This window comes from Oryctolagus cuniculus, chromosome X (assembly GCF_051225735.1).
Source record: "Oryctolagus cuniculus isolate XC-2025 breed Fujian yellow rabbit chromosome X, ASM5122573v1, whole genome shotgun sequence".
Taxonomy (NCBI): domain Eukaryota; kingdom Metazoa; phylum Chordata; class Mammalia; order Lagomorpha; family Leporidae; genus Oryctolagus; species Oryctolagus cuniculus.
Genome location: NC_142888.1, coordinates 17,160,301 through 17,187,580, shown reverse-complemented (window position 1 = coordinate 17,187,580; position 27,280 = coordinate 17,160,301).

Sequence of the window (27,280 nt, the reverse complement as noted above, 5' to 3'; positions counted from 1 at the left end):
GTCCTTGGGCCACTGCATCCATGTGGGAGACCTGGATGGAGTCCCAGACTCCTGGCTTTGGCCTGGCCCATCACTCGCCATTGCAGCCATCTGGAGAGCAAGACAGAAGAAGGAAGATGACTCTGTGTGTTTGTGCATGTGTAACTCTGTCTTTCAAGTAAATAAAGAAATCTTAAAAAATCTAAAAGCATAAGCTGAACAGAAGGATGCTGAGAAGAAGTGGCTAAAAAGGTAGGAGGAAAACTAGAAGTGGCCTGTGTCCCCCTAACCAAGAGCAGAGAATATGTCCACATAAAGAGGATGCCAAGAGAGCAAATGAGAAATTAGGAGAAGGGATTTCACTGGATATAACAAACATAGAAATTATCAGTGACTTTTTCCAGAGCTGTTTTAAAGGGATGGTGAGGGTAAAAATGAGATTGTAATGAGTGGAGGAGCCCATGGTAGATATGAAAAAAGCAAATGTGGAAAATCCTTTTAAGAGGCTCAGGCTCGGGGCTGGCGCTGTGGTGTAGCGAGTAAAGCCACCACCTGCAGTGCCAGCATCATATATGGGTGTTGGTTCGAGTCCCAGCTGCTCCTCTTCCAATCCAGCTCTCTATGGCCTGGGAAAGCAATAGAAGATGGCCCAAGTGCTTGGGCCCCTGCACCCACATGGGAGAACTGGAAGAAGCTCCTGGCTCCTGGCTTTGGATCAACCCAGCTCCAGCCATTGGAGCCATTTCGAGGGTGAACCAGCAGATGGAAGACTCTGCCTCTGTCTCTCTGTAACTCTGCCTTTCAAATAAAAAATTGAAAGAACAAAAGAATGAAAGAACAAAAGAAAGAAAGGGAATGAGAGAGAAAGGTGCAGTTACAGAGTATGTGTTGCTGTGGTCATCAGAAATTTTGTGCACTCCTACCAGATGACTTTTTTTCTCAGTGAGATAAGAACCAAGGCACCTCTGCAGACATCAGAGGATCACAGGGGCTACCAGAGGTGTGATGAAAGTTGAGAAGGTTTGGAATCCTCACTGTGGAGATTGAGAAGGACTGGGTTGACTATGGAAATAGGGGAAGATTCCTAGGTGCCTTGGAAGGTGTGCTCAGTGGGAGCAAGATGGCATGGATCTTTGGTTGCACCAGTGGTGTGACTTTCTCCAGCAATGCTCAGCTGAGCGGGTATAAGCCAAAAAGCAGAAAGGTGGAATGATCCAATAATGGGATTTTGGCACATGGATTTTTTTTCTTTTAAAATCTGTATATATATTTGTAAGGCAGAGTGACAGAGATAGAGAGAGAGACAGAGAAAGAAAGAGCTCTTTTATCTGCTACTCCACTCCCCAAGTGGCTGCAATCATCGGGGTTGGGCCAGGCCAAAGCAGGGAGCCGGGAACTCCATCTGGGTCTCCCACATGGTTGGAAGAGCCCAAGTACTTGGGCTATGTTCCATTGCTTTTGCAGGTGCATTAGCAAGGAACTGGATCAGAAGTGAAACAGCCTGGACTTGAACCCACACTCATATGGAATCCCAGCATCACAGGCAATGGCTTCATTTGCTATGCCACAATGTTGGCCCTTGGCACAATGGATTTGATGGAAGGGCAGTGGATGGTAAGGATCGTGCCAAGAGAGGTTAGAGTGGTGGATTACAGAATGTAAACTGGATAGAGATGGGAAGGTAGGAGGAACTAATACAGTGTAGGAGAATCCAGTGAATCAATTGAGGAGAGAGCACTTGAAGCTAACCAACAGGTATGGATGGAGTGCTAGAGAAGGGATGTTTAGGAAACTGTGGTCAGGATGGACAATGTGATCAGAAGATGTCAGGGGAGATGCAGTTCTAATACTGACAAGATGCAGAATGAAGGCATGAGTGAAGGAAGCAGAGTAGATGAAGGCCATAGAAGAAGAGAGGGTGCATTAATTGACAGGATCCTGCTGCTTTGTTGTCTTAGCTACATGGGTGAAGTTCCTAGGATGATGACAAGACTGAAGTGGTCAGGAATCAATGGGCTGCCACTGGCTGAGGGGAAATGCCCAGTAAGCTGGAAGATGACAGAGATGAGGGGTTTTAAAGGGTGGCATAGTTGTGAGATAGAGATCTGAAAATCCCAGAGTGAAGAATGGTCGGGAAAAAGAGTGAAGATGTGGGTGCATACCTGCCTCACCTCTCAACCTGGTCCCACTGCCAGGGGACAAATGGAGTGCCTCCACTTCAGACCCCGACAGGGGCCAGGGAAGGGCTTCTGTGGGAGAGGAGTTGCAGATGGTTCAGAAGAAAGGGCATAGTCTGAGTAGAGAGGAGAGGAAAGATTACTGGAAGGCTCCCCATATCACAGCAAATAGGGACCAAAGACAGCAGGGCTCTGTGGCACGGGTGGTTTGGCTGGCTAAAAGGTTTTCAGTAGAACCCACCCTCTTCTGGCAGGGAGGGAGAAGTGTTAGCGCTGACTCTCCAGACATCCAGCACTCTGCACATGGTTACATGTGAATAGCATTTATCTGAAACACAAGAAATCCCTAATATTCACTTTTTAGCCCTACCGAAAAATGAAAATGATACACGGTTCAACGTAAGAGTATCTGTATACTACAGAGAATGGTTATTATTTTCTTTAGCAGTGTCCTGGGATCAATGGACTACTCCTTACTGCTAATTTAAGACTTTGGTATACAGAGCTCCAAGTGGAGTGGGAATTCTGGTCTCGTAAGCCACCAAGGCAGCGGAGCACTCCGTGGAATCCAGAGCGGTTAGCAGCAGGAGTGCGTGAGAGGCGAAGGCCACTTGCCAAGGAAAGATGTCAGGCTGTGTGTTGAAGACTGCTGCCCAGAGGTGAGAGAATGATCCAGCTGGGGATGGGGGACCAAAGCAAGAGGGCTTTGTGGGATTTGAGGACAGAGGTGGGAAAAAAAATTGAGTTCGGAGCTGAGTAGGAGGAAAGAAGCAGAAGGTGACAGGAGGCCGCAGAGACTAAGATCAAAAGAAGGAAAGCAAAGGAGAAACAAGGGGCAAAGCTCAGAAAGGACCTCCTATCAGAGACCCCATCTTTTTTTCCCTGGGAAAGGAAGTGCTGCCTCCCCCAAAACCAATTACACTGACACAGTGCACAATAAGGAGAGAAAAATGACTGGAAAGCACTTTGCAAAAATAAAGGGTTATATAAAGTCCCAATAATAATAAATCACCTTGCCTGAGGTATTCAACCCTTAAAATAACCTGAAAAATCACAACCTGGAGAAGCAGAAGCCATGGACAGGCTTCCAGAGGTCTGTATGCTTGTTTTACAACCCCCCCCCACTTCTGCAGCAGGGTCTCTAAGGGCACACCTCCATGAGGTCGGTGGGTGAAAACGGGGGTAACCCCTGTTGAAACCCGGCACCCCCACCTGTCCTAGCCCACAGGTTTATAAGAGTGCACACACTCAGGGGGATCCTCTTCCTACATCTGGCATCTGCCTTCTGGAATACTGATGCATCTGTTTTATGAGGATTTTCTTTTCTTCCTTTTGTTATAGGAAAAGAGAGAGCTTGAAAAAAAATCTTCATTCCTCGACCAGAAAAAAAAAGAAGAAAAATAGGTCTTTCTGAATTTCTGAATTCTCAGTACTGGGGTTCTGTTCTTTATATATCTACTTGTTCCACTGTTAAATAAACCCACATATTTAAGGGTGACACATTCTCTTAACTAATGCCTTGTCAGGCCCATGTGCCTTGCTAAAAATGGACCTTGATGACTGCTGTTTCCATTTTTTTCTAAGAAATAATTTGATTATTTTTATCCTGCTTCTCTCCATCAGCACTCACAAGAAAATGGTTACCTTTTCACAGGAATAATTTTTAAATAAGCAGAATCTCCAACATGTATGAGACAAAGTTTCTCTAAAAATCTAGGTGGAAGTCAACACATTCACTCACTGCCCTGTGAAAATTAGCTTAAAACGTGGAGCAAAGGCTGTTTTGAAGCAAAACTGCTTTTCTCTTATGATATCATGTGCATCTGGACATCTTACTTTGTGCAGACCTGACTATCCCCCAGAAATGGATAATTCAATAAAAGCAGGCGATATGAATCACCCAGGGACAATCTGAATTATTATCTGTAGATAATTCATTATGCACATATTTCTAGCAAGATCCTTAAATCAGCAGGGCTTCTTAATCAGAGACTTTCACATTTTGTCTGTAATAACTGGAGACTTGACCCATAAATCAGCAAATAGGCCAGCAGGCTCACCACATGCTGCACATTTGTTCCTGGGAAAAAATGACACTGAATTATCCTGAGGTCACAGAAGAAGGGAAAAATGGACATGAAACTTTGTTGGGAGTTTTATAGCAAAGTATAACTAATTTCAGCATTTTCTTAGAAGTGAGCTCATGAAAGGAAGACAATGAAAATGTTAGGAGTTACACTATTTATACTGAGAAAGATGTTTTAAATATTTGTAAGAGGGACTGGCACTGTGGTGTAGTAGGTTAAGCCTCTGCCTGCAACGTTGCCAGCATCCCACATGGACACCAGTTCGAGTCCTGATGCTCCACTTCCAATCCAACTCCCTGTTAATGGCCTGGGAAAGCAGTGGAAGATGACCTAAGTGCTTGGACCCCTGCACCCATGTGGGAGACCCAGAAGAAGCTACTGGCTCCTGGTTTAAAAATGGCCCCTCTCTGGCCATTGCAACCATTTAGGGAGTGAACCAGCAGATGGAAGACCTTTCTCTCTGTCTCTCCCTCTCTGTAACTCTGCCTCTCAAATAAACAAATCAATCTTCAAAAAAAAAAAAAATTTACAAGAACAATCTAGCCAACCAACCCTGCTTCCCATTTCTGGTAAGATGACTGTCCCAAACTTGTACTTCTTTCTCCATATTACTAAGTTTGCAAATGAAATTTCTAATATGGAAGCCATGGGTAAAGAAGCTCAATAGAAGGATGGAGAGAGCAAGTCACAGATTTGCAGCAAAGGAGTTTCTATTTTTATCAATGTAAGTGATGCTAACAAATAGATCAAAATCCCTGCTATTTCTAGTATTTTTCCCTAGAACTGCATAGATACCACTCTGTCCCCTTCCTACCCTTCACGGTTTTCTCCCTTCACTCACCATGGTAACAACCTACACTCCATGGAGGACCCGATATCGATCTCCTGGTGTGGTGTGAAGCAGTGTGAAGGCGAGAAACTCCCTGGGTTATAGCACCAGAAGATTCCGTTTCAAATCCCAAGGCCTGTTAGCACTGTGTAATGGTCACTGTTGGTGCCTTGCTGGGATCCCTTGCCCTGGCTGGTGCACGCCTCTCCCAGCTGCTGGACTCGCAGACAGCTGGCCCCTTTGCCCCCAGGAGATGAAACCCCTCCGCTCCCAGCGGCAGCCACTGGTGAATGACTGGCTGCCCCAAGGGTACAAAGTGCCAACCATGTCAGGAAGGACCACTTTTGTGCTATTTGTGCTCTAGCCCCCCTCCTGGGGCAGGCTGAAGTTAGCCTCTAGCTCACACAGGCTCCTTGCTTGTCTGTTTTCTCCTGCCTTATCCTACTTCCCTGTTCCCCTTTCTCTGAGTGCACCTGCTCAACAAGCCACTAAAACAAGCATTCTTCTTCAGCATACTATTAAACAAGCTACCCAGTGTATAAGAAAATGAAGAGCTCACAGTTCAAATCATGGTGCTCAAATCACATAATTTTAGTTGATTGAAACATGAACCCGTGTTATCACACTGTGGGTTAAACTGCCGCTTGCTATGCCGACATCCCATATGGGATTCCAGTTCAAGTCCTGGCTGGTCCACTTGTGATCCAGGTCCCTGCTTGTCTGTCCTGGAAAAGCAGAAGTTGGCCCAAGTACTCGGGCCCCTGCTACCCACGTGGGAGACCTGGATGGAGCTCTGGGCCCCTGGATTTAGCCTGGTTCAGCCCAAGCCATTGCAGCCATTTGGGGAGTGAACAAGCAGATGGAAGATGTCTTTCTCTCTCTCTCTCTCTCTGCAATTCTGGCTTTCAAATAAATAAAATAAACTTTAAAAAAATAAAATAGTTGGTGAGAAGCAAAGTAAAAGGACAGGCTGAGTTAAGACATCAGGGATAGAGTGTGAATGGGACGAAGGGACCACACAACCTGAGTCATTGAATCATGGGTCACACAAAATTTACAGGCCCCGTGTCTCTGCCACATCACTTACTGGTGATGTGGTTACAAAGATGAGAGGAGAAGGCGAACAGATATACAACAAAGAGAAGGAACATGGACACAACACATTCTATCAGAGAAACACAGGGACATGTGCACCTGGGAACTGTTATAATTTGTCATTAATCTACCAAAAGCCACTGCTTTTGTCTGTGTGTCTCAGAGGACATGTGGGGGAAAAGAGGTGATACTAACAGGTGGCTGATTTAAGAAATGTACAGTTGTCATGAATATTTGGTCTGGCATGGGCCTTTCTGTCTATATTCAACATACATGCTCTCCTTGCCATACCACCTACAGTCTATCTCCAGATCCATTGCTTCTCTCTTTTTATCTACTGTCTTTATTTTTCTTGTTCTCAATATAGTAAAATGGAATATTCTTAAATAATAAAAAAACACAAGTATGTAGGAGGTGTCCAAGTATCTTTTCATTTGGTTCTTCTATTTTGATGATGTGAAAAGACATAGATTACCTGCACTGAACAATTTGACTATGGTACTAAGCAATATAATTGATCAGCAGCTTGCTGGTATGTTCTGGTATGTTCTAGGGATTCTGGTGAGAATTCAACTAAGGCCTTATGGAAACCTTATGTGTCCAGCAGGCCTTGAGGAAACTGAGGGATTGTACCAGAAAGACAGTAACGGCTAAGGACTTTACCAGAGGAGCAGGTGAGGAAGTCTGAGGATGCGTGAAGATCACTGATGGAGAAAGGGCTCCATGTTTGGCTGTAAGAAGAGATACAATCACCAGGAGCAGGTGTTGATGATAGAAGAAGGATGGAGGGGCAGGTGCTGTGGAGTAGCGGGTAAAGCCGCCGCCTGCGGTGCCGGCATCCCATATGGGTGCTGGTTCGAGTCCCAGCTGCTCCACTTCCAATCCGACCCTCTGCTATGGCCTGGAAAAGAAGCAGAGGATGGCCCAAGTGCTTGGGCCCCTGCACTCACATGGGAAACATGGAAGAAGCTCCTGTCTCCTGGCTTCAAATCGACCCAGTTCTGGCCACTGTGGCAATTTGGAGAGTGAACCAGTGGATAGAAGACCTCTCGCTCTCTCTGCCTCTGCCTGTCTGTAACTCTGCCTTTCAAATAAATGAATAAATCTTTTTTTTTTAAAGATAAGCTTATCTTTTTTTAACCAAAAAAAAAAGGCTAGAGTACTCAAGGAGAAGACTTGACTTAGTCTTCTAAGGTAATGGTCCTCATTATTTTTTAAAATATTTATTTGAAAGGCAGAATGAGAGAAAGAGAAGAGAGTTCTTCCATCCATTGATTCAGTCCCCAAAGGGCTACAACAGCCAGGACTGGGCCAGGCTGAAACCAGAGCCAGAAACTCCATCAAGGTCTCCCACGTGAGTTGAGGAACTCAAGTACTTGAGTCATTATCCACTTCTTCCCAGGTGCATTCGCAGGGAGATGGACTGGAAGCAGAGCAGCCAGCTCTCAAACTGGCACACTGATATGGGATGCTGGTGTGGTAAGTGGGGGCTTCATCCACTGTGCCAAAGGCCAGCCCATTTTTTTGAAGATGCGCTCCTGACAAAATATTTGCTGCTACTTTTTGCTTAGGATTATTTAAGAATATTCTGAGGGCTGGTGCTGTGGCGTAGTGGGCTAAGCCTCCACCTGCAGTGCCAGCATCCCATATGGGCACGGGTTCATGTCCCAGGTGCTCCTCTTCCAATGCAGCTCTCTGCCGTGGCCTGGGAAAGCAGTAGAGGATGGCCCAAGTGCTTGGGCCCCTGCACCCACATGGGAGACCAGGAGGAAGCTCCTGACTTCAATTTGGCCCAGCTCCAGCTGCTGCAGCCATTTGGGGAGTGAACCAGCAGATGGAAGACCTTTCTCTCCCTGTAACTCAGCCTCCCAAATAAAATCTTTAAAAACAATTTAAAAGAAAATTTAAAAAGAGAATACTCTGAAATTTCTGTGTAAAGTGGAATTAAAGGTAAGTTTATTTTGGTGTATAACACATTGAAATCCATGCATATGAGGGTCCTCAGAAAGTTCACAGAAATGTGTGTTATGAAAAAACTACATAGACTTCAACATGTTTTGTGCCAAAATAAACTTACCCTTTGATTCCATTTCCCATGAACTTCTTGAAGTACCCTTGCACGTTCCCATCCTGTTGGTGTCTGCCTTGGCCAAGAGACTTGCTTCGGCTAATGAAACTGATCAACAGTGACGTGCCCCACTTTTGAGAGACGGTTTTAGAGCCATCCTGGGATTCTGCCATATGTAAATTTCTGGCAATGCCACAGCCTGAGAATGTCTCTTTAGTCTTTCTTGTGGAATTAACATGATCTGGAGGCTACAAGCCAATGTGACGAGTAAGTACAAACAAGAAACAAGCTGATGGTTGGTAATGCCACCGAGGCTTTGAGGCTGCCTATTTCCGTAGGGTAATATAGCTTACATAGCTTCCAGGATGCATTGCTTTAGGAACTCTGGTCAGTACAGGGACACCAAGAAAAAAGTCTTTGGATTGATAAGTAGAAGAAATGTTTTGTTCCTGTTTTGAAGATTAAAAATTGTTAGAACTAATAAGAGGTTGGCAAGATATACAGCACAAAGTCAAAATATGAAAATCACTGCATTGTCTATACTCCAAAAAATAATTTTAAATTCCCATTTAAATTTTTAAAATATATTTATTTAAAAGGGAGATAAAGAGATAAAGAGAGAGGGAGGGAGGGAATGAGGAGAGAGAGGGAGAGAGAGAGAGAGAGAGATCGATCGATCCCATCTGCTGGTTTACTCCCAAATGATTGCAATAGCCAGGGCCAGGCCAGGCTGAAGCCAATAGCTGGGAACTCAATCCATGTCTCCGACATGGGTGGGAGGGATCCCAGGACTTAAGCCATCACCTGCTGCCTTCCAGAAGGAACCTAAAATTGGGAGTGGAATGGGACTGAAACCCAGTACTCTAATACAGAATGCAGACGTCCCAAGTAGCATCTTTTTTTTTTAAAGATTTATTTATTTATTTGAAAGGAAGAGTTACAGAGAGGCAGAGGCAGAGAAAGAGAGAGATCTTCAATCTACTGGTTCACTCCCCAAATGGCCACAATGGTTGGAGCCGGGCTGGTCTGATGCCAGGAGCTTCTAGATTTCCCATGCAGGTGCAGGGGCCCATGCACTTGGGCCATCTCCTACTGCTTTCCTAGGCCATACCAGAGAGCTGGATTGGAAGTGTAGCAACCGGGACCAGAACCAGAGCCCATATGGCATGCTGGCACTGCAGGCAGCAGCTTTACCTGCTACACCCACCAAGTAGTATCTTAACTGCTAGGCCAAGCACCTGTCCTTAAAAGTGCCTTTGAAATTAGCAGAAGAGATAAATGTTTCTGAGAATAAATCAAGCAAAAGATGAGCGAACCCTTTCCGGAAAACATAATAGCGTGTAGGAAGACATTGAAGAGGGCCGGCACTGTGGTGTGGCAGGTTAAGCTGCCAGTGGTGTTGGCGGCATCCATCCGATCCAGCTCCCTACTAATGTACCTGGGAAGGCAGCGGGGGATGGCTTGAGTGATTGGGCTCCTGCCACTCATGCGGGAGACCCAGCTGCAGTTACTGGCTCCTGGCTTTGGCCTGGCTGGACTCCAGCTGTTGCAGTTATTTGGGGAGTGAACCAACAGATATAAATCTCAATCTCTATCTCAACCCCTCTATCTCCTTCTCTGTAACTCTGAATTTCAAATAAATAAATCTTTAAAAAAAGAGAGAGGGAAGACCTACAGAAATGGTATAGCATATCCTTGGTTGAAATAAAAGCTCTGTAAAGGTGTCGGTTCTTCTCAGTTGTATCCACACAGGCAATATGATTTCAATCAGACTCATTAGGGATAATTATGGAAGATAACAAGCTGATTCTAAGACTTTAAAGAAGAGAATGAGAACAAGAATAACAACACTTCCTAAGAAGAAAAATGAGGTAGGGAGACGTACCCTATGAGATATAATGGCGTGTGTAATGGCTCTAATATTTAAGATGGCATCCTATTGACAAAGGGATAAATACATTTCACCAATGCATGAATAATAACGGCCGTAAACATTATGAAAAGATACAGACCATTATTAGTATTCAGGAAAACGCAAATTAAAACCACAAAATACTGTTTTCCACATTCAGATTGTGAAAATAAATGAGTTGTCAAAAAAAATGTAAAAAGCAACATATACTATTGTCTTCTGTTGGTAGAAGCTCATCAATATCAAAAAACTAAAATTGGACGTGTACATATGTATGAGTAGCAATTCCTTCTCTAGGTTACACTGTAGAGAAATCTTGCATGTGTATCAGGAGACATAGAAAGAATGCACGCTACGGCCTTGTTCCTTAGAGCAAAGCCCTGAAAACAAGGTCACTCTTACCAGTAAAGAGATAATTAGACTGAGGCACAGTCACCGGCGGGACGCTATGAAACAATGGACGTGGGTGAACTACGGCCTCACGCGCCACTCTGAGTATCAAGGACACAATGTTCAGGAGGACACAGAACTCACACCCGCTTTCTGTCTGTAACCTTTTTCCCCTTGACCAATCTGTCCCCAAAAACCCCTCAGCAGTCTTTGGTAACCTCTCCTTCTAAGGGATCCACTTCAATATTGTATTGAATATTCCAAAATATCTAAAAAAGAGGATTTTAAGTGTTCTCAGCACAAATGAGGTGATGGATATGCTAAGTAGCTTGGTTTGATTACCATGCAATGTATACATGTATCAAAACATCATGCTATAACTCATAAATATGTATAATTATAATGTGTCAATGAAGAAAAAAACAAAAAAGACACTAAGTTTAGTAGAGGGCCAAGCCACTGAAGAATGTGTTCTGTCTGAATCCAATCTTCTACCATTCTAATGAGGAAAAACTAGACCATGTTTAGCGATGCTTTCACAGGTTAAAAAAAAGCTGAAATGCAGGATAGGAGTCACCCAAGTTCAGAGCAAGGCTCTCCAGGGAGGCAGCAGGAATGTTCTATTTCTGCAGTTAGGTGGTAGGTCCGTGGGTCTGAATTTTATTATTCTTTAATTTGCATGTGTGCTCTGTACATATTTCCCAATAAATCATTTTAAATGAAGGGAAATAACTATATGCGTCTGTAAGGACATATTTAGAAATTTCAGATATAACCACTGTGCTCTTATGTAGGAATTATAAAAGGATGAGGTAAAATAAATAGTTTTTTAATTTTGCTCATGGTTCTAAAAGAAAACATTTCTGCTTTTGAACTGTAGAGGCTTGGCTTCCTATTCTGAGAACTTAGCTTTTAATGTCTCAATAATCTGATGGCTTATATTATTAGCTAATTTCTCAAGGCTAATATGCACTCAGGGTGATGAGCCTTGTTAGTGACTTTGAGTGTATATTAATTTTTCAGATGATCTTCTTTAATAATTTCCATTGTTTAGAACTTCCTGTTAAATTTGATGACACTGTCACTATTTTCCCCAAGAAGTGGCTGCTGAAACTTCTAGTTCTCAATGTAGGAGTGTCAGCTCTTTCATTTACTTGCACTAGTCTTGGTATTTTCATCCATCTGAGGTTTCTTTGTAGAAATCTCTTGAGGCCCTTATCAGTGTTTCAAGAGTTCACTTAAATTTAATATAATCTGTAAATCTTCTCAACTAGGCTCACAAAAATGTAATTATTTATATTATCTACTGCTATGCAAGTGTGCTAAACTGTAGGAGCTCAAAACAATAATTTACTATTATTAAATATTAAAACTTCATGGGACAGGAATTTGGACAAGGCACAGTGGTAACAACTCATCTCTGCTCCATAGCATTTGGGGCCTTTGTTGGGATAACTCAGTTTTCCAGGGGCTCAAACACTGAAGCTAACCAGTCGTCTCTCTCCATACAGTCTTTCCATTTGGCTAGCTTGGGCTTCCTCACAGCATGGCCGCCCCAAGGTTCTAAAATGGCAATGCAGAAGCTGTCAGTCTCTTTATAGGCCACACCCATAACTGGCACAGTATCACTTCCATCTTTCTCTACTGGGAAAGGAAATCAGTGAGGTCAGTCAAGATTCAGATAGCAGGGCAATTAGGTTCCACCTGTTAGGCATAAAAAAGAACATGCAACCATATGTAAGCACCAAGGAAATACATCATTATAAACCCCTCCTCACTGTAGAACTCCACGTTTTCCCCCAAAAGTGGAACTGGAAGGTCTCATCACTGACCCAGTAAAGAACCCAAATGCTAATAGGCTGTTAAATATCAGCAAAGCTTGTTTCCTTTCTGCTTCGATAAAAATAAATATAATTAGAATCTCATGCATCCCTGTGGGGACATCTACTCTTCTAAGTATAGGCAGGCATTATGGATGCTTGAGAGAGACAGTGATCATACCGAACTGAAATGTGAATTGCTGATTTGCTGTGGCTCCACAATCTATGCAGCTGGGTTGCAGAAATGTGAACATTTGAAGGAAATGTTCTCAATTGGCTTCCAAATGCCAGTCTCTTGTTTCCATCACATGGTGGCCTGGCCTGGAGTGCTGGGCCGGCTGCTAGGTGCAGCTTTAGCAGTCCTGCAGCACACGCTGACAGGTGGATGGGTTACTTTCACAGAGCCAGAGGCCCCACAGCTGCTAATGGTAATTATACTTGTCAGCAATGCATTCCCCTCAGGAAACTCCTGCTGCTTCATTAGGGCTAATTGCCAATAGGCAGTGCAATTTCCTAGAAGAGGAGGGGACATAAACCCGCAGGGAGTTGACAGAACAGCTGTGTGAGCTCAGAGAGGCCAGATGTGGCCATGTGCCATTAAAGTGTAGCTGAGGGCTGCTGAATTCATTCAACCCAGTCCAGGGAACAGAAGAAAACCTAAGAATTTGGTGAGGTAGACCAAACCCCTCTCCATCTTTCCTACCAGCTTTGGTGAAAAATCTGAACACACTTTGCTGGACTTCCAACTTAAAAAAAAAAAAAACATAATTTTATCTTGAAAATACATTTTGTTAACTTACCTAGGACTTGAGGTTTAAAGAATTTCCCTATGGCTAGCTTCGCTGATTTATCCATTCAGCATATATATGTAGGTACTTCAAAATTATGTGGAAAATATAGGATTAAAAGCATGAGTTTATTCTGGTGAAAAGCATCTTTTGATACAAAAATTTTTTCCTAATACCCGTGTATTATGAAAAAATATGCATAGATTTCAAATTCTTTGCACCAAAATAAACACATACTTTTAATTCCATCTTTCAATGGACATTATGAAATACTCTCATATATGTACTTGGTATGTGTCTGGATCTATGCCTGCACCTAGGGTACAAGATGAGATGCTTTCCATCTGGTGGAAGCCATATCATGTAGAGAGTCATCAGTTTAGTCAACCAGGGCTGCTATATCAGAATACCATACACTGGGTGGTTTATAAACAACAAAAATGTATTACTCACAGTTCTGGATATTAGAAATCTGAGATCAGAGTGATTCTTGTGAGGGCCCACTTCCAGGACACATACTACTAATTTCTTCTTGTATGCTTACATGGAAGAGGGCCTAGAGGGGAAGCACTCTCTTGTGACTGTTGTAAAGCCACTAAGCCAAATCTTAAGTGCTCTACCCTCATTACTTCATCGAATCCTAATTACCTCCCAATAGCCCTATACCCTAATACCATCATATTATAAGATAGGGTTTCAACATAGGAATTTTGGGTAGACAGAAACATTCAGTCCTGACATTCAGATCCTTCTCACATGCGTAGCACATTCATTCCATCCCAATAGTTCCCAAGTCTTAACTTATTCCAACATTACCTCCAAAGTCTAAAGAAATCTCATCTAACATCACCTATATCAGTTTGGTTGCAATTCATTTATCTTGATATGATTTATCATAAGGCAAAAATCCTCTCTAATTATAAACCTGTGAAATCAAACATGTTTATGTGCTTTCCCAAAATACAATGGTGGGACAAGCAAAGGAAAAGACATCCCCATTCCAAAGGAACAAACAGTAAAGAAGGAAGGAATAATGGGTCCCAAGCAAGTTCAAAACAAGGCAAGATGTATAATATCTTAAGGCTCGAGAATAATCCTCTTGGGCTTGATGTTCTGCCTTCCACTGGGACAGAGGTCTAATCTTCTGAACCCACTGGGGTCACAGGCCTTCCACAAACGAGCCTGAGTAGAGGCTCTTTGATCTGTTGAAAGCAAGGTGAGGGCTCTCCCTCTTGAAACTAAGGGAGCAGCCTTGATGTTCTCTGCAAAGTCTTGGGGGTCAATCTTCCCTTGTCTTGAATGATCCATCCCATTCACAGCTCCATGGTTCTGTGGTCCTGTCCTAGCAAATCCAATAGATCCGACAAACTTTCTTCAACTGGCAATTTTCTCGCTGGGGTGGCTGATTAGTTCTGTGTCTCATATGTATACTAATCTCCTTATGTAATGGTCACTTGGTCACTCCCTCTCCGTTCTCATTTTTTGCAGTATGGATAGCCTGAGAAACCTCCAAATCATTAAGCTCTGCTTCACTTTGCTTAAAACTTCATCTTTAAGTCATTTCTCTTTTCTTGCATTTTACTATAACCAGTCAACAGAAGCCTGACCACACCTTCAATACTTTGCTTAGAAATCGCTTCAGCTAAATGTCCAATTTCATCACTCACATTCTACCTTCCACCAAACACTAGAACATGAATAAAGTTCAGCCAAGTTCCTTGCCACTTTATAACAAGGTCTTTTCCTCCAGTTTTTAGTAGCATGCTATTCATTTCTGTTTGATATTTCATCAGAATAACCTTCCCCATTCGTATTTCTACCAACTTTGTGATTACTTTCGTGTTCTCTTAGAAGATTAATGCTTTCTCTGTAACTCTCCTCTTCCATTTCTGAGCCCTCATCAGAACTGGTGCCTTTCAAATCAATAAATCTTTTTCTAAAGAGTGATTATGGGGGCTGGTGCTGTGGTACAGCGGGTTCAGTCACGACCTGCGGCGCTGGCATCCCATATGGGTGCTGGTTTGAGTCCCAGCTACTTTGCTTCCAATCCAGCTCTCTGCTAGTGTGCCTGGGAGAGCAAGGGAGGATGGCCCAACTCCTTGGGCCCCTGCACCCATGTGGGACACCCAGAGGAGGCTCCTGGCTCCTGGCTCCAGCTTGGCTCAGCCCTGGTTGTTGCAGCCATTTGGGGAGTGAACCTGCAGATAGAGGATCTCTCTCTCTCTCCTCTCTCTTTCTAACTCTTTCAAATAAATAAATCTTATTTTTTAGAAAGGAATGATTATGAGCCATGTGAAGAGAAATCTTGAAGGATAAGAGACCATTCTAGACATTTTGGCATCAGCTACATACCAGCTGTGTGCATTTGAAGAGGCACCCAAGTGAGACCAGCAGAACTTCCAGCTGAGCCCCAGCAAACCCATGAGAAATAAAAAATTACTTTAAGCCACTAACATTTGGGGTAATCAGTTTTGCAATAATAGATGAATGAAATACATACATCAAGCCTCAAATCGAAGGAACAAGGAAGCACACTTCTCTCATGGGAATGTGTGGAGAAGAAAGTGAGTATTTTTGAACAACTGTACAATTTAGCAGTCTTTCAGTGACTATGGGAACTACCTCAGTACTCTGCATCTCATCTGCTCATCTGTGGGTGGGAAAGATTTTTCATTGTAGCTATCTCATTAGATTATTGTGAGGATTAAATAAGTAGACTTAAACAAATGCATCTGATACACTCAGATTTGAAATGAAATGTTAGAGATTTTTGTTCTGTCCCTAATAAGTCTCTCTATCTTGCAATATTGCTTCTGGGGCACCCATAAGGTATCATCTGGCAGCTGTGACTTCTACCTTAATTCATATTTCTGCAGGTCATGGCTATTACTCAAAAAAGGACAATGTTATTCTTGACAATTATTTAACTCTAACTCAGTCTACACTCACATGCTCAGTTATTATTCCCCAAAGCACCTTTTATCAAAGATTTCAAGTCTGGACCACGTACACAGTTATCAGAAACAATGTCTAATCCACCCACATGGAGAGCCTGATATTGGGTGCCAGTCACCCATCTGGCTCCCTTCTCTCCTGTGGCAAGTCCCTGCCGGGCCTTGGGCCTTTAATGTCATTCCCACAGACGAATCTCCATCAGGGCCCTTTCAAACCATGAAAGAGGTGAGAGAGAGACAGCACAGTCTCTTCTCTCCTGGGAGATTCTTTACCTGTGGATCTTTAAGCATCCCTCCCTGGAAATAACTCTGTGTTGTACTGAATATCAGCAGAGATAACTTTTGCCAGGACCTAAAATGATAATTGTAATTTTTTGGTAGGGAAATTTCAGATGTTATATTCTGTCTCTCTTTCTGAATACTTTGTAGAGATTTTGAATGTTTTTATCATAAGAATGTATAATTTATAACTAGAAACAATAAAATAAAGGAAAAACAGTGAGGTCTTTAAAAAGAATCTCCCTAGTGGTGTCTGAATATTTAAACATGCAACTTTATTTAACTTTACAAACTTACAAATTTCTTATAAATCATTACATGTTAAGTTGATGTTAGAGTTCCCAGCTACATAATTAGAAGAAAATCTTTTTTTTTTTTTTTTTTTTTTTTTGGTAACCAAATCTTCTGAGAATCTCTGGGGATACTTATCAGCATGAATGGATCCAGCTTGACTGTCCCTGCATTTTAGACACAGAACAAATGTTCCATTCTGATGCTTAGGCCCTGGGCAGAATAAGAATCACCTGTGTAGACTGCGACTTTCCTTCCTCTGAATTCTCTCTGAAGGCTTGTCCTTAATTATAGCAAGTGGTTTCAAATTTAAGAGTTATTATTAGCTAGGTAGGTATGGTGAAGCCAATAGATCAGTAGACAGTTGCCCCTGGGAAGATACTTGGTTATTCAGAGTTCCCAAAAGCAGGGAGCCCACCACACTGTGTGATGTGGAGAAGCAGTCATGAGGCAAAGGGAGCAAGGGAATATGGGAACGAAAGCTTTTGTTGTGGCTTCCCCGGGAGGGAGGGAGGCAGAGCGAGCCAACTGATAGGCTTGTTTGAGTAATTTCATTGGGTTCTGCAGCGTGGGAGCTGTCTTGAGTGGTTGGATACCTGACCCCAGCCCTCAGGTAATGAGGCTGGGGGATATTGCCCTGCACATAGAGCTGTGGGTGGGGGTAGGATTTGGATTGGTTCATTTGCACATGAAAGCCCACACTCCCCCATGTAAGTTGTTTGCTGTCTGTAGGAATGAGCTAAACCTAGGAGGGAGTCATTTGGACAGGTGCTCAGTGAGGGCGGCCGGATGCCAGAGAGTCAAGCATAGAGAAAATAAGCAAATATAGTTAACATATGAGTTGTGATTTAGCAGACAAGTTTCTTCATCCCCAACCTTAGTGTGGAATGGTGTAGCCACTGTCCGATTCTCAAGTATACTACCTAAGAACCCAACTTCACGCACCGCACTCTTCCAGAAATCTGGTTTTTAAGAAGAGAAATCACACAAGTATGGGATTTCTTAACATCCTTTTTGTGATTTCTTGCCCCTTTTTCTGTTTCCTCTACTAGACTCTAATTTCCTTGAGGCAGGGAACAGTGACTGTCCTACACACTGCACTTGCATCTCTAGATGCACCCAATGCTTAATTAATGATGAAATATTTGTGAGATAATTGAACTAATGATTTAATCAGGAAAATATGATATCTGAGGAAACTATTGTGTGAGTACAAGTGTATCATTCCCCTCTCCACTGTTTATAATATTTGGAATTTCACCAATCAAATTTAAAATGGAGGAAAACTATCTTCTAAAATTAGTGAATTTCTTCCCTGGGCCAGGACTAATTTTTTAAATAAAGATTTATTTATTCATTTGAAACACAGAGTTTATATATAGAGAGAAACAGAAAAAGAGTTTCCATCTATTGGTTCACTCCCCAAATGGCCTCAATGGCTGGAGCTGGGCCAGATGGAATCCAGGAACCTGGAACTTCATCCAGGTCTCCCACATGCGTGGAAGTAGCTCAAGTACTTGGGCTATCTTCTCATGCTTTTCCAGGAGCATTAGCAAGGAACTGGATTGGAAATGGAGCAGCTAGGACTTTACCGGGTGCCCATATGGGAGGCTGGCATTGCAGGTGGCAGCTTAACCCACTATGCCACAATGCCACCCCCTAAATAGCTCTATTGATATGCAACTTACATATCATAGTTCACCTGTTTAAAGTATACCAATTCAGTGGTACAACCGTCACTATAATCCAATTTTAGAAGATTTTAACCACCCCCAAAAGAAACCTTGTACCAATTAGTAGTCACTCTTTGCCCCACCCCTAACTTGCCCATGGCTCCTTAACCATTAGTCTACTCCCTATCTGCATGGATTTGCCTATCCTGGACATTTAATATAAATACAATCATAAAATATATAATCTTGTATGGCTTCTTTTACTTAGCATAGTATTTTAAAGGTCCATTCCTATTGTAGACTATATCAGGACTTCATTGCTTTTTATGGCCAAATAATATTCCATTGTTTGTATATCTCACGTTTTGTTTATCCATTCATCTGTTGATGGACATTGGGGTTGTGTCCACATTTTAGCTATTGTGAATAATGTTATATGAACATTTGTGTATAAGCTTTTGTCTGAGCACCTATTTTCATGTATTTTAGGTATACACTTAGGTCTGCAACTGCTGGATCACATGGTAATTCTATATTCAGCTTTGTGAGGAGCCACCAACTGTTTTCCAACACGCCTACGCCAACCTTACGTTCCCACCGGTAATATATGAGTACCCAAATTAGACATTGCCTTTTTTTAAAAACACTTCCTCCTTCTTCAACCTTCCCCTCAAGTTTTAAGGTGAATATATACCTTTTACTTCTCCTGTTTTAGATTTCTCTTAACTAGCTTTAATGATATACTTCCTTTCATTTTTTCTTAAAATGTCGTTAGGGAAAAATGTCTAAACGAAAGGAGGAGGCAGATGGAGGGGAATAAGGAAGCAGGGAAATGTTGGTGCACGAACCACAGCAGCTTCCTCTACAGCACACTATGGCGCCTTTCTTAGTTCGTGTTCTTCCAAAAGCAAAACTTGAAATAGAGGTGCAGATTTTTATTTGGGAGGAGAACTCAGGATGTAGCAATAAAGGAGAAGGAAGAGTGAGTTGGGGAAGTAGAAATAGCCAGTGTAAGCGTGTTTCACTCAGCATACAGAGACCTGATTCTACCAAGACTACTGAACAGCTTGTAAAAGACTTTCCAGAATCGTCCACCTGACAAGCTGAAGTGTTTATCCACGGACTCTGTTTCCCCAGTGCTTGAGGGTGGAGCCCAGGAATGGTAAGTTGTGAGCCGTGCTTTAGTGCGAGTCCCTAGAGTTGCAAGTACTGGACAAGGGCCTAGGACCAACGCATGAGGTTATTGAGTACAGCGCCCAGTAGCTGGAGTTGAAATAGGAAGCACAACCTAGACAATGGAGGCATCTGCCATAGGCTCCCTCTCATGTTCTCTGGAATGCCTTTAAAGTTGTTTTAGTGAAAATATAATTTATATGCCAAAAGATAGACTGACTTTAAGAAGATATATAGGTGAATTTTGACAAGTGTATATGTACATGAAAACACTACTCAACCTGAGGCATTCAATGATCGCAGAAGATCCATTGTGCTACTTGCAGCCAGTCCCTGCCTAAGCCCTCCACCTCCAGCCTAGTCAACCCCTGTTCTCATTTCTATCATCCAGGCTAAGTTACACTGTTTTTAGAACATCTTACAAATGGAATCATATAGTATATACTACTGATTCTGACTTCTTTCGCTCAACAATACATTCTTGAGATTCCCCTGAAATATTACATGATCGGCAGCTTGTTCATTTACATTACTGCCAAGTTTTCCTTTGTATGAATGAACCACAGTTGGTTTACCCATACTCCTATTGATAGAAATGAGTCATTGCCAAGTGTTGGCTATTATGAGGAAAGCCTACTTTTTAAATAAATCTTTGGTGGCTATTACTCGATAGTTTCTCGATTCTGTCAAGTCTTTCTGCATGTGTAGAGTTGTCTCAGTATGCAGTTTTTCTTTTTGTTGTTGTTTCATAAATCTTGGTTAAAGGCAGACCAAGGAGCCAGAGAGAAGCAAGGAAGAAGTTTCCACTCTGCTTCCCCAAAGACCTGCCAAGTCCCATGGTCAACCAGGACATTCTGTTATAGGCAGTGTATTTAATACATGTATCTAATGTTGCTGTACCAGAAGTCATCAGAATACTTTTTTAAAAGGAATCTGCCCTTTGTCATAAGAAAAACAAAAACAAAAATGAGAGCAACAAATATCCCTAGCTCCTACTCTGTCTTTAAGATAAACTCCAAGAACACAGGACTTTCAGTTTCTACTTTCTTCATCTATGTAAAATTTAAATTTCTTATGAGATGCAGCATTTTAAAAACAGAAAAACAAATTATCTACTCAACGTTAGTGAATCTCCCAGAACACGTCTCTTCTCCTACAAAATCACTATCATCAGAATCCCCATCATGGGGATGGTCAGTTGGGCTAGCTGGCAAGCCACTGGTTAGGATGCATGTGTCTCATATTGGAGTAAATCATGCTCACTGTCTGGCTCTGGCTCCTGACACCAGCTTTATGCTAATGTGCACCCTGGGAGACAGCACTGATAGCTCAAGCAGTTGTGCCCCTGTCACCCACAAAGGGGACCTGGATTAAGTTTATGGATCCCAGCTTTGGTCCCCAACCAAGCCATTGCAGGTATTAGGGGAGTGAGTCAGTGAATGGAATTTCTCTGTGTGTCTTGTCTCTCAAATGAGTAAATAAAAACTTTTTAAAAATCATCAGGCCAGCTCTCTGCTGTGGCCTGGGAGTGCAGTGGAGGATGGCCCAAGTGCTTGTGCCCTGCACCCCATGGGAGACCAGGATAAGTACCTGGCTCCTGCCATCGGATCAGCACGGTGCGCCGGCCGCAGCACACTGGCTGCGGCGGCCATTGGAGGGTGAACCAACGGCATAGGAAGACCTTTCTCCCTGTCTCTCTCTCTCCCTCTCACTATCCACTCTGCCTGTCAAAAAAAAATAAATCATCAGGAAAGAGTCCAGCTCTCTGCTGTGGCCCGGGAGTGCAGTGGAGGATGGCCCAGGTCCTTGGGCCCTGCACCCCATGGGAGACCAGGAGAAGCACCTGGCTCCTGCCTTCGGATCAGCGTGGTGCGCCGGCTGCAGCAGCCACTGGGAGGTGAATCAACGGCAAAGGAAGACCTCTCTCTCTCTCTCTCTCTCTCTCACTGTCCACTCTGCCTGTTAAAAAAAATCATCAGGAAAGAATGTAATGATACAAAACACTATATATTCACATAGGTGTTTATGTATTATATATTATTATACACAAATACAGGCTATATGTATGAGTACTGCTATGATTTGAATTAGGATTTGGCTTCCAAAGTCATGCAGATATTTAATTCCAGAAGTAATAAGGTAGTGACACTCAGAGTGTGGAAATCAGCTCCCATTATGGTATTTGGGAGATGGACACACTAGGAAGGCTTTAGGTCGTTGGGAGCACGCCCTGGGAAAGTGGTTCTCATGAGAAGAGTGGTTCTGCGACCCTGAGCCCAGCCCGGCCTTTCTCCCTTTGCTCACCACGTGATCCTCTCTCTGCGCATGCTCTGCCATTGCCATTCTCTGGCCTCACTAGATGGCTAAACCAGCGCGGTCACCTGACCTTGAACTATGAACCTCCAAAAGCATGAACTAAACAAACCTCTTTCTTCCCTAAGTAGATTCTCCGGGGAATTTGTTACAGTGATGAAAAGCTGACCAAACCAAGTACAGAGAAAAACAGTACGGATTTAACAGAAAAAATCTTGAACAGCCAGAGCTGAGAATAAACCATCAAGTCACGGCCCCATTACCATCCCTTACAAGAAATAGCTAAACTATAGCCAAATAGGATCAGTATAATAAAACATAAACAGCAGAGTTTTTTTTTACTATAACAATCAGATTTTTAAAAAAATTCATCAGATGAAATCAGAGACTCTGAGGGGTTAGATGATCAAAGATCCATGGCGCTTCTCAGTAGGTTTTGAACCTGGGTGATCTCTTAACCACAGATTTGCCTTCTAGGGGGTCAGTGAGTCTTACCAAGAGTCTACTCCAGATCCAAGACCTTCTCACTGCCCTAAGACTGCTTGCTTACACTCTGAGCCTCTACTGGTGCCATCTCCCAGCCTTGTTACCACCATTGAACCCTCTGGTTCCTACGCCCTGAGCACTGACTGCTCTGTGACTTTCACGGTGATGACTTATTAATCCCCTGGGAGACAGTTCAAGGCCCTCTCTCTCCCTGCAAGAAACCAGTGCATTTCAGCAGGAGCCTTCCAGAGGCATCTCCCCGGCATGAGCGGTCTATCCTAAAATGCTAGCTTCATTGGTGAAAGATCTAGGCCCTCTGAGAAGGGGGTGGTTAGGGTAGAGCAATTTAAGGCCTGGCAGAGCTTTTAATGACAGCATGCAGACGACCACCTCCTCTGCTTATGGCTTGTGCTGCCCCCACTGATCACCCTCAACGATGGAAATTCCAAAGCAGAACATCATGAACCGCAATTTTTTAGCTGCCGCTGGCACACAGCTGAGAATTGACTTGGTTCTCACTACGGAGCCAGGATGTGTCATGCCTGGAAAAGCTATTGCAGCAGCAGGGTGATCTCATTAAAATCACAAAATAAACTAAAGTAATCAACACTGCATCCTTGGAAAGCTGGAATAAGGCAGGAGTTTGGAAATTGCTAGTAGGCAAAGAGTTCCCTTTTCATGTGGAGGGAAGAAGATTTTTGGCTCCTATTCTCCCACTTGGGAGTCTGAATGCATGTGTACTTGCCTAATCACATACCTCACTTCCTTGGCACCGACGGGCACAAACTAATCAGACTTGATACATTAAAAACTGAGTATCACCCAGCAATTTTCATCTTTGGTATATACACAATAAATATGTATTTTCACAAAGAGACATGAGCAAGAATTTCCATAGTCACCATGTTTGGAATACCCTCGAACTGGAAACCACACAATCATCAATAGAATAGAAAAATAATACAGCAATTAAAATTAATGATCTTTGACTTTATATACAACAGAGTCGGATGTGATGAGCATATCGAGCGAAAGAAATCAGACACAACAGAATACATACCGTATGATACCATCTGCATAAAGCATACTAACCGGAGTTGGATATGCCATTAGTGGTCAGGATGGTGATTCCTGATAGAGGCCTGTGGCGACTACGCAGGAGGCATGGGGGCGTTGCTGAGCTGGTGGACATGCTCAATGCTGTGTTTTCATCTGGGTGCTAGTTCATGGGTGTAATCAGTTTTTGAAGCCTCCCTGAGCTGCACAATTATGATATGTGCACTGCTTCGTGTGTGTGTATAATTCAATAAAAGTGATTTGTAGAGAAACCCTCAACATCAGTCTTTAACAAATGACCGAAAACTCTAAATTACAATGAAGGAAATCTAGAGCAAAGTAAATCTAGATAAATGGTTAAGTGGCATAAAGGTCCACCCTGTGACTAGCGTCTGTTGAAAGAACTTGGAAAAGCAGAGGAAGGGACGTGGGAAAGTGTGGTAACTTTCATTCAGTATGCCCCTTCTTGTGAGAATCAGGATACACTGATGCAAAAAAAAATCCCTCTCTTCAATAGATTGAACCATAAAAAGGTCATACGTCTATTAAGAGGTAAACAATCTATGGCATTTCTTCCTTCCACTGAAAGTCATTAACAATATAATTATATTGCATTCTGAGAAGCCATGAGAATTTTTTAAAAAGCATTATTTCTCTCTTGTTTTTCATGGTTGTAACTCTCCAGCTCCATACTCGCAGACTGAAACAGTTCAATACGTAGGAGGACTTCAGGTAGGATCCCTGAATGTAAGAGGAACTGTCCAGGGCAAAGACAAGGGATGGTGAGGATGGTGGCTGGGAAGAATTCTGGTGCAAGATACTGGGCCAAGGCATAAAGGAAGGTAGGTAGAGGCCACTGAGGGGGGAGAAATGAGCAAACAGTGAGATAGGGGGTGTTCAAGGAGAAATGACACAGAAACTTATCTGAAATGTACCACATTTTCCTGTTAGGCATTCCCTGGGCCACCCTCTTTCTTGGGGCCATTTCCACTTCTCAACACTCAGACACCCAACATTCGGGTCACTCACAGTCAGGGGAAAGTCTTGAAATACTAGCAATAGAGGAGACAGGGCCACGCAATCTGAGTTATAAATGTTCGTCTATGATACTTGTATATCACAGTACCTGTGCACAAGGGGAAAGTCTCCAGGGATACTGTGGTAAGGATCATGAGATTGTACTGAATTAACTTTACCTCCAAAAACTAAACAACTCATTGGGAATAAGTTTGGTGCTGTTGTAACCCACAGATCTCAACATTGCTTAAGGTCTTTTCCCCCTAAAGCACTGTTTCTCATACTTGAAAAACTATGACTCTCCTGGGGAACTTGTAGATTTCATGTTGAAATGTAAGTGTAACAGTATTAAAAGACAAGACATTTAACAGGTGATTAGTCCCTGAGGGCTCTCCTCTCCCAGGTGGGATTACTGCCATTATAAAATATAAAGGTGGCAGGCATCGCGGCTCACTAGGCTAATCCTCTGCCTTGCGGCACCAGCACACCGGGTTCTAGTGCCGGTCGGGGCGCCGGATTCTGTCCCGGTTGCCCCTCTTCCAGGCCAGCTCTCTGCTGTGGCCAGGGAAAGCAGTGGAGGATGGCCCAAGTGCTTGGGCCCTGCACCCCATGGGAGACCAGGATAAGTACCTGGCTCCTGCCATCGGATCAGCGCGGCGCGCCGGCCGCAGCGTGCCGGCCGCGGCAGCCATTGGAGGGTGAACCAACGGCAAAGGAAGACCTTTCTCTCTGTCTCTTTCACTGTCCACTCTGCCTGTCAAAAAATATAAAGGTGAGTTCAGCTCCTTTCTCACCCCCACTTTTTCACCTTGCACCATGTGATAATGAAGAATCAAAAAGGCCCTAGCCAAATGCCATAACCTTGATCTTGGACTTCCCAGCCTCCCAAACTGTGAGAAATAAATTTGTGATCATCATGAATTAGCCTATGAAATTCTGTCAGAGCAGCCCAAAATGAACTAAGACAGAGATGTGCACCAGAGAAGTGGGATGTTGCTGTTACAGGTTAAACATCAGTGGAGAAAGACAACCTCAGTTCTCTGTCTCCTGTGAAAGAGGAATTTCCACGTTGGCCAGACGGAGAGAAAAGCAAGTTTTCTTTAAGCCAGAACACCCCACCCCACCCCACCCCACCCCACCCCCCCCCCCCACCCCCCCCCCCCCCGGCCAGAGCTGTGATGTAGCAGGTAAAGCCGCCACCTGCTGTGCCGGCATCCTAACCGGGCACTGGTTTGAGTACCGGCTGTTCCACTTCCAATCCAGCTCTGTGCTAATGGCCTGGGAAGGCAGTGGAATATGGTCCAAGGGTGGGCCCCTGCACCTGCATGGGAGACCCAGAGAAAGCTCTTGGCTCCGGATTGGCCCAGCTCTGGCCGTTGCGGCCATTTGGGAGTGAACCAGCAGTTGGAAGATCTTTCTCTCTCTCTCTGCCTCTAACTCTGCCTTTCAAATAAACAAGTAAGTCTTTAAAAAAAAAAAAAAAAAAAAAACCTCCTGCCACAGTGATCCGTCTTTCAAGCACACTTTTAGGGGAAAGTGAAAAACAGAACATCAGCTAACAATCAAAAGGCTGGATTTGTAACGTGGTCTGTCCTGCATAGCCTGCCCAAGCTAAGACAGAGATCCAGGACTTCTGTTTTCATGGTAAACGGAGAATTCAGAAGGGTGGAACCACTACTTCCTCGATATTCTCATGATAAAACTGGAAGCTCCAGAGGAGTGTGATAGGCACTTTGATCTTGCCAAAGATAACTTTAGGGGTGAGGGAATCTTTTGAGTCCACTTAGAGGCGCATTCCAATTGGGACCAAGCTAACTGCGTATTCGCCCCTCTGACGGACACATTGCTATAATAAATATCGGAAAACACGGGAGCTGCTTTGGAACTGGGAACTCGGTAAGAGGCTGAACAGTTTTGAAGTGCGTGCTAGAAAAAGCCACGAACGGCGCAGTAGGGCAGTTCGGGCAAGGCCTCTTCAGAGGAAGAGGAGACCTGTTGAGAAAGTCTGGATCTTCTTAGCAAGTACTTAAGTGGCTGCGACCAGAGTGGTGGTAGAAACAGGGAAGTGAAGGTCTTTCTGCTAAGGTCTTGATGGAAATGAGGAGCGAGATACCAGAAACCAGAGGAAAAGATATGCTGGTTATGAACTGGCAAAGAATCTGAATCGTGCTTGTTATATCTTAATGTTAGCCGTCGCAAAGCACACCGGACAGCGGAGTAAGGGAAAGGGTTTATTGGGGAACACCCTACAGACCGGAGTGAAGGGGCGGCGAAGGAAAAAAGAGAGAAGGAGACTGTGAGAGAGAGAGACAGAGGAGGGAGAAGAGAGAGGAGAGAAGCCAAGAGAGGCCAAGAGAGCGCAGGAGAGAAGGACCGAGAGCCAAGAGCCCAGAGGAGGAGGCTAGAGAGAGGAACCGAGAGAGAGCAGGAGAGAAGGGCCAAGAGAACACATGTTCAGGAACAGGCCCTTTTAAAACTTTGCCTGAGGGCGGGCAGGGAAGCAGGAGCAGCGAATCCCATTAGGATGGGGGTGGAGCCTGGCTCAGGTAGCTGGGCCATGCGGCCACCTGGCTACAACTGCACCAGTTTCCTAACAGTGCTCATGTCCTAGGTCTTTGTGGAAGGCAAAGCTGAAACCCAATTAACTAGGAGATCGGGTAGCAGAAATTCCCAAACAGAAAAGCATTCCGGATGCTGTGTAAAGTGTGAGAAGACAGAAATGATTTGAAGATGGAGTTTATCATTAAAAGGAGACCAAAACACAGATTTGGAAAATCTTCAGTCTGGCCAGGTAAAGAACCAAAAAGCCCGTTTGGGAGAGAAAACCAAGGGTGTGGCCAGTTGACCCTTTCCTAAGTAGATTAGCAGCGCCAGAGGGAAGTCAGGTGCTATT